The 12,650-nt window shown below is 45.2% G+C and overlaps 1 pseudogene; it reads right to left on the minus strand.

The window, feature by feature from the left end:
* Nucleotides 1-3,897: 3,897 nt before the first annotated feature.
* LOC115548688 (general transcription factor II-I repeat domain-containing protein 2-like) lies at nucleotides 3,898-6,994 on the minus strand (annotated as a pseudogene).
* Nucleotides 6,995-12,650: the final 5,656 nt, after the last annotated feature.

Raw genomic sequence — 12,650 nt, forward strand, 5'->3', positions numbered from 1 at the left:
AGTGTAGTTCTGGAGAACCTTCATGAGCGCCATGAACACCTGGGACTCCATCGTCATTCCCTCAACCCTCCAGCCAGCTGCATAGACGATCGAGCCCTCCAAGCACTGCACCAGCCCCACCACCCGACTGAACATGGCCTTATCGGGTAGGCCAGTCTCCATCCGGATGACTTCATCACTGAGTCTTGCAGGAGAGTAGATGGCTCCTTCATCCTTTCTGATGACCGGACAGGACTCTTGGTGCACGACGTCCTCTGGCTCCTCCATCGCTCCTCCGTTGGGATCCACTGCAGTATCTTGTCCTCCCACCGTGCAGTATGTGTGCAGTATTAATGTTTCTTAAAGAATGCCATCCATAGGCAGCTGTTTTTTTAACAGGGTTATCAGTGAAGATGGCTCTCAGGAGTTTTTTTTTTTCTCACTCTTTGGACATCAGCAAACATAATAATAAGAGACATACCATGTGTGACATGGACAAGACATTTTGTTTTGCGAGTCGTTTGTCCTACACAGTAATTAAATCTAAAGCAATTACGCTTTATATCTGTTAAGGGAGTACGGAACGTGGGGACCCAAGTGCAGACACAGGCAGAGACGGGGTAAAGGGAAACGGGGTTTATTGGTAGGCAGGCGGTTAGTCGGACAGGCGAGGGGGTCAGGTAACAGGCGGGCAGTCAGGCAGGCCGGGGCTCGGCGGTAGGCGGGTGGTCAGGCAGGATGTCATTCACCAGAGACTGGAAGACAGCGGGGGCGTTGGTGAGACCGAAGGGCATGACTAGGTACTCGTAGTGGCCTAGTGGGGTGTTGAACCCGGTCTTCCACTCGTCTCCCTCCCGGATACGAACCAAGTGGTACGCGTTGCGCAGATCTAACTTAGAGAAGACAGAGGCTCCGTGGAGGGGGACGAAGGCGGAACTGATGAGGGGCAAGGGGTACCTGTTCTTCACCGTAATGTCATTCAGGCCACGGTAGTCGATACAGGGACGTAGGGAGCCATCCTTCTTGCAGACGAAGAAGAAACCCGCCCCAACAGGAGAGGAGGATGGACGGATAATCCCAGCGGCAAGAGATTCCCCGATTTACTTCTCCATTGACTCCCGTTCGGGACGAGAGAGGTTGAACAAACGGCTGCCAGGGAGGGGAGCTCCGGGAAGAAGGTCAATAGCGCAATCATAAGGACGGTGGGGGGGCAAGGACAAGGCGTGGAGCGTACTAAACACCGCCCCAAGATCGTGGTACTCCTCCGGGACGGAGGACAGGTTAGGTGGTGCGGCAGCGGGCTCGAGTTCTGGCGCCCGAGGAGACTGAGCGGACCGCAAGCACTGGGAAAGGCAGTGTGTACTCCATGACGTGACTGGACCCGTTCTCCAATCGACCTGTGGGTTGTGCGTCTGGAACCAGGGATAACCCAGAACTACAGGGGAGAAGGGACTGGTAATCACCAGAAGAGAGATTGACTCGTGGTGATTTCCCGAAACGAGCAGGTTAACCGGGACGGTTAACCTGTAGTATCTTGAACAACCTGAAGTATCTTGAACAATCTTTTTTGTATTCTACTCAAATGATGGAATTGCTATAACTTGTACATTTACAGCATAGGCGGGTAGTCGGACAGGCGAGGGTGTCAGGTAACAGGCGGGCAGTCAGGCAGGCAGGGGCTCGGCGGTAGGCGGGTGGTCAGGCAGGCAGTCAGGTAGACAGGGGCTCGGCGTTAGGCGGGTAGTCAGGCAGGCAGGAGCTCGGCAACAGGAGGTCAGGGTAACGGATGGAGAACTACAAACGGAGGGCAAAGGGTTACTGGAGGACAGAGGAAACGGGCTAGACAAGTGGAAATGCTGGTAGGTACGATACTAACGTGCGTAGTGGTAAACGACGAACTGGCGCCGGCAGACTGGATATCCCCGGCTTAAGTAGGGGACGGTGATCGTAGATCGCGAACAGGTGTGTAGAGGAGGTGAGGCCCAGTGGCACCAGGCGGCCATTAGATGGAGGTGTTGGACCGTGTGACAGGATGTGGCGTGACAATATCATACTTAAAGGCCCACTATGCAACTTCGGGAATTTCTTCGCTGTTTTCTTGGTTTTGGCACGCACATTTCTCAACACAGCGCCCCCTACAGCTTCGTAGTAGATATTTTACAACACTGTCGTAACAACTCGTTGACGACCCTTCCCCATGCACTTATACACGAGCCATGTGCATTTGTTTTCAAAGAAGCCGGCGAATGCGTGGAGCCATGTCCGAAGTAAAAGTTCATAAAGTGTAGGCAAGGTTATACATTTTTAAAATGGTGTATTTGTATTGCAATAAACATAAAGCCATCCTTTTTATAGTTGACGGGGAGAATTTATATCCTAGATTATAATTGTTTTATCTTAGGTTGAACAGAACAATCAGTGTGAGAGTGTTGGCCAACATAATAATCTAAATAAACAAGAACCTGGATTCGGGGATTCAGTCTGTATCTGGGGGACGAGACAGACGAACAGCAAAACACCAATGGAAACAAAGGTGTTTATATGGCTGCAACCAAGCAAGCTAGAAACATACAGGGCTCACAACAAAACGGTCGAGAAAACAATTTTTACAGGGCTCACAACAAAATGGTTGAGGAAACACATTTGTACAGAGACTATCAACATCAAGAATACCACGAGGACAAAGTTCACCCAAGGGTAGCCTACTTTCAATTTCAAAAGCAACATGGCCAAGTCGGAGTCTGATTTGAAGTGTTCTTTTTCTTTCAGTTCACGCTATTCCTGAAAAGCTTGCCCAACGTTTACTCGTGTCCGGCCTCTCTGTCGGTCAGTCTCCCCTTTCTCTTCTTCTGTTCCTCCGACATTGGTCTCTTTTTAGTCGGCTGATCTATGATGAATGTAACAATCCCTTAGTTATTTGTGTTTATATCGAGCCGGTTCCGTGTTTGGGGGTCTGTGCCGCAAAGCAATTCGTTACTTCGCGAGACCCGAGACTCCCGCAAGAGTGGGCGGCGGGTCGCCGGCAGAAACATATTCATTTTCTCCGCCAAGATGCGCAAGGGGGAGTTGAAACAACGAACAATCGAACAAAAATGTATAATGGAACCATCGCAATGACTCCTAGCCTGTTATATTAAGGTAAATCAAGCCAAATTGCCTCGCAACTGGCTGTTTATATCTAGCCGGTGTCATGTTTGGGTGTGTGTCTGTGCCGTAAAGCATTTTCGAAACTACAATCTGACTACATTTTCGAGGATACTTCCGCCGCGTCACATCCGGAAGCGCTCAGTCCGAACACATCAAGTTGCATATGCGCTTTTTCACTGTTGAGGCCACATGGGAAAATGACGCACCCACCAATCGACCCAGAAATGGATGCAGAACCATCAGCATAACTCTCAACCTGCATACTTAATGTAATTTTGGCTAAAAAAGTTGCATAGTGGGCCTTTAAGCCATTGAAACATCAGTAGGATTTTTACAATTGAGTGTGTGTGGTGATAAAATATAAAATCATAGCCCATAAAATTGATCTGAAATGAATATTGAACTTGAAGATTTGAATAAAATAAAAGTTATAAATACTAATGCAGGTAAATGATTCATCTTTCACATTGGGAATAAAGTAAACTTGCATTCTGTTAAAGTCTGTCTAATTTTTTTTTTTAAATACAAACGTTTGACTCAAAGAAACACAGCTGAAGCTCATAATTACAGTCAACTTAATTTATTTGAAATGGTATACAAATCCAAAACACTGGTGCTGAGGATAGAAGACAATAGAAAACATAAACCTGACTGCGAGACTCATGGATTGTGCCCAGTTGGTCACCGTTAAGTTTTAAAAACTGCTGTGTAAGCTGACACTAACTGATGCAGTAGAATTAATAAAACATGTCCTGAAAATTCCTGTGTCCGTTAGTCCTGGTTGGGGGCTTTAGCTGTTCCTGCGAAAAGAGAGAAAGGGAACATGATTTATTTAAAGGAAAGAGTAAATCCCTTTTATTGATTAATTATTTGAAGACTGATTCACAAACGGTTACAGTAATCATACAGACATGTGTGTGTTATTGGACTAACTTACCCCTCAAAGCAACAAAAAATCCAGAATAATTTCATGCCAGGCTGGCTGCTGATCCCTTTCGACTCTTTTGACTCTCCCTGATCCGTCTGATTTTGATTTGATTTTATTTCAAAGATTATATAAGATTACGAGATTAAGAGTGGATTAAAAAGGAAAGAAACGCATGTTATCATTACATGTTGCTCACAACCTTTTCTCACCACCTTCATCACTACTCTGAAGTCAAGTTACTCTTACACAGTTGGATGAAACGTATGGCTATAAAACAATGTGCACCCTTTGGAATTGTGTGGTTTTCTGCACTGATTGGTCATAACATTGTGACCTGGATATATCTGATTGTCACCAGGGTCGCTGGCTTGAGGGTTTTCAATGAAGACAATTTAAGGTGGACAATTTTTCTCTTGTGCTAACATGTCACCTTGAGCAATTAACATCTGCACCATCATACCATGCAGAAATCCACACAATTCCAGAAATCGTTAAAAACATATCTCTTTACCTGATCTGTTTGAGCCAGCGATTCCGAGTCTTCACATCGGACGGGAATCGAAAGAAAGAACAGCCGTACCTGCTGGAATGGGTACATTCAGGAACAAAACACACCGGCATCTTGATCTAATTGATTGGCACTGAATCGCTGTGAGGATGATTGAGTCTGATGACGTGACGTAACATATGCGACATCAGGCGATGTGTAGTGTTTCTCGTTGTGTTTTCTCTACAGCCTTTATCTGAACAATTGCACAATAAACGGGTCGAACTCTTTGCATGAAAAATTATCATTTAAATCCACAAACAACATATGTGTAATCCAGGGCATATAAAGACTGGGACCAGAAAATAATTATTTTCTATCCATTGACACCCATTCATATTTTTCGATCTCATGGGTCCCATGAGCTCCACCGGAAGGGGCGTGACTTCGCCACTCTATAGGAAGTGCCACAAGAGAAAACTAAATGTGAGCACTGTGACAACCCCACGCCGTTGGCCAGGGGCCAGCCGCTTCAGCGCCCTCCCCGTGGACGGGTAGTGGAAGGAAGATACATCCCCCTCCACCCAGCAGCACTAGATGGAGCATTAAGCGGGCCCAGGCAATCAAGGACATTGGGGGCACCTGGGGGACGGGGACGGGAGAGGAGCCTTAAGGACTGGGGAGACGGGGGAAAAAGAGCTGACCGGGAAAAGACGTGTTGTCGACCTAACGTTAACCAGAGACTGACTGTGACTGTGTTACTGACTGACTGGCAAGTAGGAAAGTGAGCCAAGTTGCCTTGGCATATCTGGCCCACCCATAGACGCAGTTTCATTTGAAACGCCTTTACTGAGTCTCGCATTTCAGTGATCAGCTGCTTTGGGCCCTGGAGTTTTACATTCAGGGCATTGAGGTGCTCCGTTACGTCACACATAAATGCCAAGTCGCTCAGCCACTTTCATCCTCAAGCTCGGGGATGACCTTTTGTTTGCTTTCCATGAAACGAGCGATCTCAACGCGGGTATCATAAAATCTTCAACACTTTCCCCCGACTCAACTAGCGCATCTCCGTGTGGTATGGCACATCCTCGTACACAGAGTTTTCCTCCTCTAAAAGTGCCCTGAATTGCCGGTTATTCATTCCCCGTGAACGAATAAAGTTCACCGTTTTGGTTACATCTGTCATTACATGTCCCATGCCCAACACCTTTCCACAGAGGGCTTCCTGGTGGATGATGCATTGGTAGGCTGTCAAGTTTCCTCCCGTGTGCCCCATCTTCTCTCGAACCAAACCGACCAAACCACGGACCTCCTCGCACATCACAGGTGCACAATCCGTTGTCAGCCCAACAAGTTTAATCCACTGCAATTCTGATTCGTTGATGCACGGTTCCACTTGTGTGAAAATGTCCTGTCCAGTAGTTGTCCCGTGAATCGATTTTAAATCCTAAAGTTACTCAGTGACGGATAACTGAGCATCCACCCCCCGGATGAATATGGAAAGCGGGACAGTGTCCGTCCTGTCTGTACTCTCATCTGCAGCCAACGAATACGAAACAATTTCCTTGGCTTTAGTTTTTAGATGGATCTGTAACCCGGGGATTCCACCGGACGCGTTACGGCAGCGTTACGGCTGCGGCACGTCTTGGCCGCGACTTTGCCCTGCTTGCATTTCCACCGGGCGCGTTACGGCAGCGCAGCGGCAGCCGTATTCACGCGAGATCACGCGATAATCCTAAACCTAAGGTACTCACCTTCCACTCCCAAAACTACTGCAATTAAATGCCACGCTTTGTCCTTCCGGCCATTGCCCTTATAAAAAGGATGATTTGGTACATAAATGACGTTGTGATAGGCTACATGAGCTGAGTATTGTGTTTTATTTTGAAAATGGACCGGATGCTCTATGGCTTTTACTTTTTCACTTCCTGGCCTGCTCGATCTGCTCTGTTGAAATTGACGCGGTTCAGCAACGGCTTGCGGCAAAAATAGGAATGCTACGGAATGATAGCGCTGCGGCACGGCGAGCCGCTCCTAGGACGCTGCTGAGACGTTCCGCAGCCGCGCCCGGTGGAAATGGTCTCATTGATAAGAGTGGAACCTATCTGCTGCGGTGACCGCGGCCAAGACGTGCCGCAGCCGTAACGTTGCCGTAACGCGTCCGGTGGAATCAGGCCGTAAGTCGGAGGCCAGTTCATCCAACCGACTAGCCACGGTATTTCGGGAGAGGCTGATATCTGTAAATGCCTGCCTCTTGTTGGGGCATACAACATTGCATACCTTTTCAATGCAATTTTTAATAACCTCTCCCTCTGTGAACGGCTTGCATGCTCTTGCTATTTCCTCTGCTATTACAGCTCCCTTAGACTGACTGTTGAAGCGAGTAAACATGTTTTGCTGTTGTTGAAGGTTGCATTTTAATTCACTTTTTGCAGCCGCTGTTCCATGTCCATGTTTCATTTCCCATCTTTCTTGAAATTGACGATATTCATTGTCCACTTTTCTTTTTTGGGCCATTGTTTATGCTAGCTCGGTACCTCTGGAAAGGCAGATAGCATTTACGTTGTTTGTATTGTCTTTGCGTGAGAGTGTGACAGTCGAGCGCGGGAGTGGAGCGCGGGAGTGGAGCATGGCAGCGGTGCGCTGTAGCGCCTCCTGTGTTTCAATGTTGTATTGTCATGGACGTAAATTTAAACACCAGCGCAAGGGCCACATTAGATTCATTGTCAGAATTTATTGGCGGGCCTGATTAAAAGTCGCGGAGGGCCGTGTCTGGCCAGCGGGCCTTGATATTGACATATGTGCTGTATAGGAAGAGCCACAAGATATAACTAAATGTGACCATTTATTTATTAATATAGCATTATAATTAAAATACTTGGTAACACTTTATATTAAGACACACATATTCACCATTAATTGGCTACTTACTAACATGTGTATTGGTAGCGAACTAGCTACTTATTACTCTTTGTAAATCACTCGTTAATGCCTTATTCTGCATGACCTTATTCTACCCATAATAGACATTAAATTAAGAATTTACCCTATATAAGCTCCTAAATAGCCCTTATTTCAACCCAGTCGCCAAGAAAAAACGTTGACGGTGTACGTTTCCATGAACACTGGATACGTAGCATTTCAACGTAAAAAATAGCGTGTTATACCTACAGTATCCACGTGTGCCGCTGTGGAGGCGGGTTTCGGGGTTTGGGTTTCACGGCTTTCGCGGCAAATTGTGGACACAATTGTTTAGGGGGGGGGGGGGGGGGGGGAGACTGTTGTTGACCGGGGAGGGGGGGGGGGGAGAGACACGTTTGTTGAGGGGGGGGGGGGACACACGATTGTAGGGGGGGGGGGGGACACGTTAGTTGAAGGGGGGGGGGGACACATTTGTTGAGGGGGGGGGAGACACGTTTGTAGGGGGGGGGGGCACGCTCGACAACGAGAGTTGGTTTTTATTGAACGCTCGACAACGAGAGTTGGTTTTTATTGAACGAGACTTCAACACGGAACAGCTGCACGAAACGATGGTCACGTCACTCTCGGTGACGGTGTCGACAATAATGAACACACGAACAATGTTAATAGAACAACACACAACCACATAACATCCCGAACCCATTAACCCCACTTAATCCTAACAACAAAACAAGTTAACAAAAGCCCCATTTGTCAACTGAGAACCCCAATTCCCAGAATCCCCCGCGGCTCCGGAACACGGCGTAGCTTATATTAATCTTTATTATCTGAATGGGAAATGCAATATTTTAGGACAGATACACCATTAAACGCGTTTCTAATGACATTTCTAGCGAGAAATGTACATTTTCCTTACATAATCTTCAGTCAGTGAATGTGTATGATCTTTATTAATCTTTATTATCTGAATGGGAAATGCAATATTTTAGGACCGATTCACCGTTAAACGTGTTTCTAATAACATTTCTAGCGAGAAATATACTTTTTACTTGCATAATCTTCAGTCAGTGATTGTGTCTGATCTTTAGTTTTATAGTTATTAGGATTTGATCGGCTCGCTCGCATGTTTCAACGACGTCAGGTTGCTTTCGCTAAACTAGCAGCTCACGTGCTTCCTGCGTTTGTGTTATTAAACTGTTACTTTATGTAACTTTTAATGATATCATCTTGTTAGAAACACGTATATCTGAGAGCCAACCCAGTCGCCAAAAGCATACCTACGTTGACAGTGTACGTTTCGTGAACACTGGATTACGTCGCATTTCAACATAAAATAGCGTGTTATACACACACACACACGCACGCACACGCACAGACACACACACACAAGCACACACACGCACGCACAGACACACAGACACACAGACACAGACACACACACACGCACACGGTGCATTTCGCTGCTAAAACAACAACAAAAAAATATTCCCTCAAATATTATTACTTTCAAAACGTTGGCCAAGATGGCCAATAATATCATTTTTTATTTTGGATGCTTCTAGGACATTTTGGGTGGATTTTGAACGGTATGTGGGGGGCACGTTTTTTGCAGATCTGGATCCACCCCGGCGTGGTGCCGTCTCCTTTTGACCTTGAATAGCTGAATCAATTCATTAGTCAATCAGAATCATGTAAATATCTTCCCGGTGGCGTAAGAGGACGAACAAGGTGTCCTTCAACATCTACGCTTCCAGGCGATTGCAACGGTGCCACACATGAGCATATTCGAACATATTCATAATCTTCGCTCTGTGAATGTAAAGGATGTTTGGTCGGATGTTACGACGAAGAATCATAATGTGAATGGGAATATTCTATAAATCTCTTGATATCATCTTTCGTCTCAACACTTCTGCTGCAGCCACTTAAAGTCTCCCTCCGAGAACCTTAAAATATGAATCAATCCATTAGAAGTATGAAAATATCTTCCCGGTGGTGCAACAGAGCAAACAAGGTGTCCTTTGACATCTACGTTTCGAGACGATTGCAACAGTGCCACACATGATAATATTTGAATATGTTTCGGGGTAGTAATTAGCTGTCGATTTTGGAGGCCTATAATCAATAATGACCAGCTATAGATTTGCTTCCCGATGGAGATTTTTGACAAATTACATGTTAATTAGCATCTACACGTTAAGCTGAGTCCAATGAGATCAAGCTCGGCCTCTTGCTACACCGAGATCATGTCCTAGACCTAGGTGTACCATGTAAAATACATGTTACCATTAGCTAGAGTGTCGTTCTTGGTGTCATTGGACTCAGCTCAACGTGTAGATGCTAAATAACATGTAATTTGTGACAAATCTTTATCGGGAAGCAAATCAATAGCTGCTCAGTATTGATTAAGGCCTCCAATTTCGACAGCTAATTACTACCATTAAACATGTTCGAATATGCTCATGTGTGGCACCGTTGCAATCGCCTGGAAGCGTAGATGTTGAAGGACACCTTGTTTGTCCTCTTACGCCACCGGGAAGATATTTACATGATTCTGATTGACTAATGAATTGATTCAGCTATTCAAGGTCAAAAGGAGACGGCACCACGCCGGGGTGGATCCAGATCTGCAAAAAACGTGCCCCCCACATACCGTTCAAAATCCACCCAAAATGTCCTAGAAGCATCCAAAATAAAAAATGATATTATTGGCCATCTTGGCCAACGTTTTGAAAGTAATAATATTTGAGGGAATATTTTTTTGTTGTTGTTTTAGCAGCGAAATGCACCGTGTGCGTGTGTGTGTGTCTGTGTCTGTGTGTCTGTGCGTGCGTGTGTGTGCTTGTGTGTGTGTGTGTGTATAACACGCTATTTTATGTTGAAATGCGACGTAATCCAGTGTTCACGAAACGTACACTGTCAACGTAGGTATGCTTTTGGCGACTGGGTTGGCACTCAGATATACGTGTTTCTAACAAGATGATATCATTAAAAGTTACATAAAGTAACAGTTTAATAACACAAACGCAGGAAGCACGTGAGCTGCTAGTTTAGCGAAAGCAACCTGACGTCGTTGAAACATGCGAGCGAGCCGATCAAATCCTAATAACTATAAAACTAAAGATCAGACACAATCACTGACTGAAGATTATGCAAGTAAAAAGTATATTTCTCGCTAGAAATGTTATTAGAAACACGTTTAACGGTGAATCGGTCCTAAAATATTGCATTTCCCATTCAGATAATAAAGATTAATAAAGATCATACACATTCACTGACTGAAGATTATGTAAGGAAAATGTACATTTCTCGCTAGAAATGTCATTAGAAACGCGTTTAATGGTGTATCTGTCCTAAAATATTGCATTTCCCATTCAGATAATAAAGATTAATATAAGCTACGCCGTGTTCCGGAGCCGCGGGGGATTCTGGGAATTGGGGTTCTCAGTTGACAAATGGGGCTTTTGTTAACTTGTTTTGTTGTTAGGATTAAGTGGGGTTAATGGGTTCGGGATGTTATATGGTTGTGTGTTGTTCTATTAACATTGTTCGTGTGTTCATTATTGTCGACACCGTCACCGAGAGTGACGTGACCATCGTTTCGTGCAGCTGTTCCGTGTTGAAGTCTCGTTCAATAAAAACCAACTCTCGTTGTCGAGCGTTCAATAAAAAACAACTCTCGTTGTCGAGCGTGCCCCCCCCCCTACAAACGTGTCTCCCCCCCCCTCAACAAACGTGTCCCCCCTCCCCCCACCCCCCGCCCCCCTTCAACTAACGTGTCCCCCCCCCCCCCCTACAATCGTGTGTCGTCCCCCCCCCTCAACATACGTGTCTCCCCCCCCCCCCCCCCCCCCCCTCCCCGGTCAACAACAGTCTCCCCCCCCCCCCCCCCTAAACAATCGTGTCCACAATTTGCCGCGAAAGCCGTGAAACCCAAACCCCGAAACCCGCCTCCACAGCGGCACACGTGGATACTGTAGGTATAACACGCTATTTTTTACGTTGAAATGCTACGTATCCAGTGTTCATTGAAACGTACACCGTCGACGTTTTTTCTTGGCGACTGGGTTGCTTATTTATAGCTATTAAGTAAGTTGTTGCATATGAATTATGATCTAAATACGCATGGTTCAGTATGGGGCTTGTAAGGTGGTAGTAACACAAGAACAGTTATTCACCCCTAATAATATTTATCAAAGATGGTCAACTCATATGGAATTAGATACAAAACCACAAGGGATAATAGTGTACAAATTACTCATAATGAATTCTTTGTAATGCAAAATAGGTTCCCTATTCTAAAGTTGTGTCTTTTCACGTTTAATTCACAATTAATTTGGCACTAAGTAAGTCTGTGTTCCCTTATCTAAAGTGGCCTCCTATTCACACTTATTAAGTGCATTACAGCACACAGTACACAACAAACACACAGCCAATTTAGCACAAATAGGCTACAAATATCTCTTTTATTAATGTAATGAATACGAGATAGCATACAAATCTTTAATATGCTTATAGTTCCCTTCCCTTCTACAAAGTTTTAAATTCCAAAAATGTAAAGAAGACATCCAGAGTGAATCAATCCAAAAAAAATGTAATGGTTGTATCAACTCGCATTATGAACAGTATAGTACAGGACTCATGCATTTCTCACAGGATATTTTTTCTTAATGTCATGTAACAGCATTCCTAGTGGTCCATCTTTGTATTGGTTTCCACGCCAGTAGGTCCACTCAATTACATCTAAGTGATCTTTCAACATATTTTGAGTGCGGTTCCCTCTTAGTCTCCATATAGTTGACTTGCAAACACCCTAAAGACGTTCCAGGTTCTGTGTATGTGCACCTGTAATGGGGTCGAAAAAATATTCCTGATGGTTCACAGTCAGATGATTATAACCTTCATTCTGAAGATGGTGATAAGACCTCCATCCATCTGAAATAATGGAGCTGCCCCGTCGAACATGCTTCTTTATAAGGGGCATGAGATGGCCTGCTGAACGGTGGCGCACAATCTTAAGAATGGGTCTCCTTCTGTCATCCTTAAGGCCTAGCATTCCGAACACCCATGAACTTCGGTTACAGGCCCGTCCTCTGTTATACTGAAATTCAGAAATTCAAAGTAAAGATTCTAAACTCTGGACAAACCATAGTAAACCAACAAAATGGCTTTGCAGTCATTTAGATT

This window comes from Gadus morhua, chromosome 8 (genome assembly GCF_902167405.1).
Source record: "Gadus morhua chromosome 8, gadMor3.0, whole genome shotgun sequence".
In the NCBI taxonomy this organism is placed as follows: Eukaryota; Metazoa; Chordata; class Actinopteri; order Gadiformes; family Gadidae; genus Gadus; species Gadus morhua.